Raw genomic sequence first — 8,379 nt, 5'->3', positions numbered from 1 at the left:
TAACTGGAAAGTAACTTCCATTTTAGCTGGGGAAATGCTGTTAGTCTGAATTTTCTGCCCTGATTACTGTGTCATTCGTGAACAAGCACTTTGTTTCTTTTTTGGCAATTAATATGCTTTTAATTTCCTTGTCTTATTGCAGAAGCTAGTGCTAAGAAGACTGGCTAGAGGGAGCTCTTTACCTTCTTGATGTTAATGGGAAAGTTTTACGTTTCCTTTCATTAAAGTTAGACTGTTATAAATATTTTCGTAGTTGTTCTCTATCAAATGGAGAATGCATGGTGTTCTTCCATGGGATTGTATCCTACAACCTTATTGTAACTGGCAAGTAACTTTCATTTTATCTGGGGAAGTACTGTAGTCTGAATTTTCTTATATCTTTTAACAAGACTATGACTATTGGGTTTTGTCAAATGCTTTATTCATATCCATTGTCATACTCATGTGACTTTCCTGTCCTTAGCTTGGTAATGTGATAGATTATATTAAGTGATTTTTGAATGGTAGACCAAGCCATAACATAGCTGTCTGTGGTATATCATAGCTGTCTGTGGTATATCATTCTTTTTAAAACATATCTCTGGATTTGATTTTTTAATTTTCTGAGGACGTTTTAGAGGAATGTTCTTGTATCAATCCTTTCCTTGTAATATTTTCGTTTGGTTTTGGCATTAGTCATTAGTGACTTCATAAAGTGGGGTAGAAATTATCTAATTTGTTTCTATCTTCTGGAAAATTTGTAGGAAATATATGTGAGCTATTTTTTTAAACCAATATTAAAGTTTACCACTAAACCCACCAGGCCTGCTCTTTTTGTTCAAGACAATTACAATTGACTCATTTCTTTAAGTAAATACATGCCGCTGTGACTATAATGCCTGCTTAATGAAAGAAAAGTGACTACGTGAAATAGTCATTGACTCTAAAATTAGCACACATAAGTAGGGAATTGTCCTAGAAATTTGTGGTTGACTCTTCTACACTAGATTATTCTTAGCCATCCATGGCCATTCCATCCGTCTTGCTAAGGAAAGTTAGGAAGTTATGGGACCTAGATCTGACCAAGGAGATGTGAGTGCTGTGACCTTCATCTGGCCATGATCGAGCTCAGTGTTGGGTTGAAACTGACACTGAGAATGACAGGATGACGTGTTAGCAAAAACATCAGGGATGCCAGCATGCAGGGCACAGCCTCAACACTGTGATATTTCTCCTTGTTTACAATTTGTTTTTATTCTTTACAATAAGCATGATAACAATATGATGTAATTGTTCATGTTTTAGGTATTTTATTTAAACATTTAAGCTTATGTCAGAGCCATAGTCTCTTTCACTTTCTTCGATATTTTAATACTGTCTCCCATGAATAAATAGGTAACAGAAAAAAATGACATTAATATCCATTATCAGTTTGCATATGCAGATGGTACTCAAGCTATGTCTCTATCTCTTATACAAAAACATTCCACTTCTCCATTGTAGGAGTTTGGTTTTTAATATCTTCTTAAAAGATGTGTGAATGTATTTAGGCAAGATGTAGAGGTTATACCTAAATCTAAGCCTAAATCTAATATATGTCTTCAAAAGTATGTAAACATGTGAGTGCTACCAGCTCCTCTGAAAATGAAGCATATGTTCCAGGCATGGTCTTTGGGTATGAATTTATTGGCTATATTAGCTACATTGTGTTGTTGTTGCTGTTGTGGTTGTTGTTGTTGTTGTTGGTGGTGGTGTGACCAAAAAAGGAATTCAGAGACAATTCAGGAAAGGAAAGGTTTACTTTGGCTCTTGGTTTCAGAAGTTGTTTTGTTTTGTTTTTTTGTTTTTGTTTTTAATTATAGCATGGAAGGTGTGGCAGCTCATTTCATGACAGCAGAAGCAGATGACATTGAGACAGACAGGAGGCAGTGTGTAGACCGGAATCAGCGTGAAGGTGACCTTTAAAGTCCTGCCCCAGTGACCTGCTTCTCCGACCTTGCTCCAAGCCTTCAAAACAGTCACAGAATCTGGAACTAGGCAATCAAAACAAGAGAGGATACAAGGATGGGATGGAAGACATTTCCTATTCAAACCACAACCTGGGAGGAAGGGAAAAGATGCTCTTAGGTCAGAGGTGCTGAGATGAGGTCACCCTTAGCTACGGTAGACCCTAAATACAACTTTAACATCTCCTTAAGATAGAAAACACAGGCACAAGTAAGGGAAGAAAATCTTGTAAAAGCACAGCAGAAACGAGCTATTCAGTCCTAGACCAAAGAACATGTGAAGCCACCCAAACATAGAACAGTCAAATTGTTTATTCAAGAAAAATTAGATGTTCTTAGCCACTTATCTTATACTGCTTCCTGACCCATAAGCCCTGGAAAGGGAAAGTCCTTTGGGTTACTTATCTTACATTTTCTCCCACCATAATATTTTTATTAATTATCTGGACTTTCATGCAATGCAGCCCAATTACACTTGCTTCCCATTCTTATAGTGAGTATGCTTTTTTAAACTAGTGATTGCTGAATACTTGCAAACTAAATAGGAGTTATCAAAATGAGATGGTTACTGCCTCCAGGAGTCAAGAATGTTCTTAAAAACATGTAGTAGGTAATTTTTGTTGTTGCTACTCTAGTTTCTGCCTCTGGCATTTAGTGGGTGGGGTCTGATGTGCTAAATATTCTATCATGCTGATGTTAATGGCTATTGTGATTTGTTTCTAGTAGTATAGAATATTTTGTTCACATCTCTTGGTAAGATTCCTTTGTGAGTGATGTGTGTACTAGAGTTTCTTTCTGAACAACATAAATTAAGATTTTTTTGTTATAACCTGGCAGTACACACACACACACACACACACACACACACACAGAGTGTATAACTATCAGAAAAATCAAAAGGTAACACTATCTTTTTCTCTGTGTCATGAAAACTTGTTTGTCCTGTGAAATATAACTCACAACTTAATAACTGATTTTCAAAAACTTATGGTTACTTTAACTGGGAAAAGCCAATGTTCAGAGTGCATGCCAGTGAAGAAAATGCTGAGTCAAAAGTCTATTTAAGTTTATCCTTTAGAAACACCGAACTATTTTCAGAGTTGTTATATTAACTTAAATCTACGAAGAATGAGTAAAGAGTTTATTGTTTCATACCCTTCCTTTCAAATGTGTGTGTGTGTGTGTGTGTGTGTGTATATATATTGCATATATTGCATATATATGCTATTATACTGTATGTAAATTTTGTGCTTTTAAATATTAACATTAATTAAAGCAACAGTTTCCAGTTCACTAGTTGTTTTTAATACAGCCTATTTTGAAATCTTCACTTAACATTTCATTGTAGTATAAGTTACATATTGGACTCTTCAGTGTTGACTGTAAGTATGCTTTAAAGACTTTGGATGGCTTTGTAATGAATCATTTAGTAGACTCTTGGCCAAATCAATCTCCCGTTGAATTGTAGGAGAGATTCTAAATGTTAGTATTACTGGGTCAAAGGCAACAGTTTTTGTTACATTTTTATCTTGTCCCTCAAAAAATTGTATCTATCTAACTTTCCTTGAATCTAAGTACTATTTTTTTTTCCTTAGTAAAACCCAACTTAACAGAACATACAACCTCAGACATTCATGTTCTGTTTAAAAAACAAGACTCTTAAATAGATTTCAAAATGTGTTTTCCATTCTCCATATTTAGAACTGTAAATGTAAACAGAAGTAAGGGAAAGAATTTCCCTCCTTAACACTGTATTAATTCATTTCACTTTAATAGTTGTTTGCCCCACTGGGAAATGTAAACACTGTACTAGAAGTGTTAAGTTAAAAGAAAGCCTAACTTTTAATTTTGTTCCTCACCAATCGTGCGACCACTAAATTAGTCATTTAATCCCCCTGATTCTCCTTTAATGTAAAAGTGGGTGTGCCTCTCTGTCTCAGAAAACAACACAGTAGAGACAGAGGTGTAAGTGTTTTATTTGGTCAAGTGAGGCAAGTAAAATCACAGGTGGCCTTGGAAACACGTTGAATCGATCCAGCTTATTTGCTACTAAGATATCAAACACCTGGGGTTGAAAAGATCATATTAGAGGAAGAAATGGTAACCAATTTCTGAACTCCACATCTGTACCACATCCGCAAGAGATCGTGATTTCAGGGATCAACAGTAGGGTCTGGCTTGGTATGTTTCTAAAGCCCTAGGTGACTGAAGTGTGCAGCTGGGGCTGATATCTTCCTAGAACCATACATCTCCATGACAGTCATGAGCCGCTGGGATTATATACATTGAAATTCAAACCGGTGAAATAGCATTAAAATTTCTTTCTTCAGTCACAGCAGGCACATACGTCAAGTGTTCACTTGATACTTGTGGCTGAGTTGCTAGACAGTCGGAAGCTTCATCATCTGAGCAGAAAATCCTGTTAGGTTGCTCTGTTCTTGAAACATGTGAGATGGATGAAGAGCAAATCCCAAGGGTGACCGAAAAGTCTGCTTTCCCGCTTTGTCAACTGAGGCTACTTTGTTCTGTTTACCTATCAGGTGTTTGCCATGGATTCACTGTACGCCAGACAGTGTGCTGGATTACGGTGTCTGATTCAGCTGCTACTCTCCTGACATTTGTTATGCCAAGAAATAAATCTATTTAAAAAGTAAACATTCTATGAAAACATGAGATATCACAGTCCTTTGTTTTAGATATAAAGGAATGGTTTTCATAAAAGTTCATTGCAGATTTCTCACACATACACACACACACAAAACCCAGCTATGATAAACTTTCCATTCTATTCCATGGAAGAGTATAGCTAAGAAGGCTGGAAAATTTGCTCTGTATGTAAAGTGCTTGCTGCATAAGCCTCATGTCTTAGTCAGGGGTTCTATTCCTGCACAAACATCATGATCAAGAGGCAGTTGGGGAGGAAAGGGTTAATTCAACTTACACTTTCCACATTGCTGTTGATTACCAATGGATGCAGGACTGGAACTCAAGCAGGTCAGAAAGCAGGAGCTGATGTAGAAGCCATGGAGGGATGTTCTTTACTGGCTTGCTTTCCCTGGCTTGCTCAGCCTGTTCTCTTATAGAACCCAAGACTACCAGCCCAGGGATGGTCCCACCCACAAGGGGCCTTTCCCCCTTAATCACTAATTGAGGAAATGCCCCACAGCTGGATCTCATGGAGGCATTTCCCCAACTGGAGCTCCTTTCTCGGTGATAACTCCAGCCTGTGTCAAGTTGACACACAAAGCTGGCCTCTACACCTTGGGATTCCAGTTTGATAAAGCTGGGCATGGTAGCATGTGCCACTAATCCCAGTTGTGGAGAAGCAGAGACTGGAAGAGCTCTGGAACTCACTGGCTAGGCATCCTAACCTGATTGCTGGGCCCTAGGTTGTTGTGAGAGATCCAGTTTTAAACTCTAAGGTGGACAGTCCCTGAAGAATGACATCTGAGTGATCTTTGATTTCTATACATGTGAACACACAAAGGCATTTGCACTTATCACATTTGTGTACCTGCGTGTGTGTGTGTGTGTGTGTGTGTGAGAGAGAGAGAGAGAGAGAGAGAGAGAGAATGTATGAGAGCAAAAGAGACAGAGACAGAGAGTGGCAGAGACAGAATGGATTCCAAACACAAACTGATAGTTGTTAAAGTTTCATCTCTTATCTGCTTTAACTCAAGAGACAAACAACTGCTTAGATGACAGAAAATGCCCCCCCCCCCAAAAAAAAATCAAAGGCAGAGTAGTGAGCAGGTAGCAAGCCCTAAAGACACACTCAAATGCTTGTCTCAGTTATAGCTATGGGGGCAGGTGATCTGATAGCCTGAATGAGGCATCTTTGAAAGATTCTGGGAGCTTATTGGCCAGGCATCCTAGTCTGATTGGTGGGCCCATCATGATACAAAAGCTACATGCCAACATATATGGATCAAGGGGCACTAGACTTGTGGTGAGATATTATGTGTGTGTGTGTGTGTGTGTGTGTGTGTGTATGTGTATGTCTGTGCATGTGTGCTGAGATTAACACTTGAGTTCTAGGCTAAGTAAACCAACTTGCCCTCCAGTATATAAGTGGGCCTCATCCAGTTAAAAGGACAAAAGGCTGAATAATCGATAATTTGGCCTTCTTGTCAAAGCTGGAACACCAACCTTCACCTCCCCTGGAAGTGAAAAACCTAGAAGTTCTCCACTGCCCATCTTGATTCTCAGGCCCTCATGACAACCATGCCTTGTGACTATTTAGTTCCCATAAATCTTATGCCTCTGGCTTGCTGACTGAAAAACTTCCTTCTGGCCACTTTTAGTTGCTCTTGAGCCTTCAGCACCTCCAAGGCTTTGTTCTTTTTTTTTTTTCTTACACCTTCCCAGGCTTTAACATATAAGACTCAGACCAGAATTCAATTTGAAAATGTTTTTAGATGTATTCACGTGCTTGAGTGTTTTGCTTGCATGTGTTTATGTGTACCGTGCGCATGCCTGGTGCATGCAAAGGTCAGAAGAGTTTGTGAGATCACCTAGAAGTAAAGTTATTGATTGTCGTGAGCCATTGTGTGAGTTCTGGGAACCAAACTCTGGTCTTCTACAAGAGCAACAGGTGCTCTCAATCATGGAATCATGGAGCCATCAACTCTTGAATGGACCAACCCAAAGCCCTTGAGGACTGAAGCAGGAGATGAGCTGCCCTGGAAAATACCATAGTCCATTCCGTCCACACCTTTGGACTACAGAGGTTTTGTTACTGATGAATCCTTTGTGGACCTGATACTTTCCCCGCATTAGAATGATGGCTTGTCGACAAGACCCGAGGATCTACTTTAACAACCAAAACCTCTCATTTGCCCCGGTTGACTAGGCTCTTCTAGACTGGAGTGAACCTCAGCTTTAGTTAGAGCTATGCTCCCTGCCGAGAGCTCTCCTCATTTGACATCTGAGCATGGCTAGATGCTAACTGCCCTTAGGGTACAATTCATATTCCCCATTCTTGGGACACAATGGTAATTACTTAAAATAATAGTATTTAATACTTACTGATGGGAGATTATTTGAAGACATTCACTGGCTTGTTGAACCATTAGTGAAATTCTGCAAGCAGAGATGGCTGTTCCAGCACGTGACCTATCACACATTTGCTTCTCTACTTCCATTCTCAACCTTTTATCAGCCACCATCAGCCTCGGTAGGCTGACTCACAAGAATTGTCAAGAGGGCTTCCTTCCCTATGGCTTATGAAGGTTTGCCTGTTGGCCATACCTAACCGGAGATCAGGGTGAGAAAATATACAGGGATGGGAACTGAGTAAAGCCTTTCCCAACCCTTCATTGTGCTTTGCTTGGTCTAGACTAGGACCCTCTTAAGTTCCCTACTATCCCCATCACTTAAGGGGTGGTAATAGTGGGCTTTTGTGGGCTCAGTGTCTATCACTGTGTGTGCTGTCTCCCTTGCACTAAGTCCATCCTTTGTGAATAATCAGTTGGTTAAACCCTGATCTAGCTATACTATTTTGAGAAGCCATCCTTATCTCTCTCCCCCTTGCACTAAGTCCATCCTTTGTGAATAATCAGTTGGTTAAACCCTGATCTAACTATACTATTTTGAGAAGCCATCCTTATCTCTCTGGCAGCCTGAAAGCCAACTGTGTTACAGAAGTCCAATGAGGATAAACAAGTTGCCCAAGACCAGACTGCTATGATGCTGATAAGCAGATCTGTTTCTAAGCCTGTTGCCTTCACTAACGTTGTACACACACAGGAAAGAACACGTGGGAGGTGCAGTACTTGATGGGTAAGAACATTGCTATTGCAGTCACAGAGGTCTGGGCTTCAAAAACTGACTCCCTAACCTAGCTAAAGAATACCCTGGAGAAAGTTACAGCTCCTCCTAAAGATTCACTTCCTAAGTCTGTGAAATGGAGACGCCACCTCTCTTAGGATGATTATAAAGTTAAATTTGATAACCCAATTTACATTTATTGCTAGCAAATATCTAGCATACAACAAACACTGAAGAATTATGAAAGATATATTAAAGGTATGTTTTAGAAGTTTGAGAGAACACAAGAGTTTCACATGTAGAAGTCAAGCCTCAGACGCACAAGTCACAGCTTATATCACATGTATCACATTTGCTTCTATGGCTCTGTCCAAGCCAATGGGAAAGGGCAATGAAGCATGGATATGGGAAGGGAATAATTATGGAACCTTCTGCAAATGGTCTACCATAAGAACTTTCCTCAAGATGCTTATAATAGTAAAAGAAGAAAAATAATAGACTACTGGGTGTGTTAGGACAGGGATCTCTTTAGAGCAACTCTCTCTCTCTCTCCCTCTCTCCCTCTCTCCCTCTCTCTCTCTCTCTCTCTCTCTCTCTCTCTCTCTCTCTCTCTCTCTCTCTCTCT

Source organism: Mus musculus, chromosome 19 (assembly GCF_000001635.26).
Source record: "Mus musculus strain C57BL/6J chromosome 19, GRCm38.p6 C57BL/6J".
NCBI classification, from domain to species: Eukaryota; Metazoa; Chordata; class Mammalia; order Rodentia; family Muridae; genus Mus; species Mus musculus.
Note: the sequence above shows the minus strand (reverse complement) of the source record.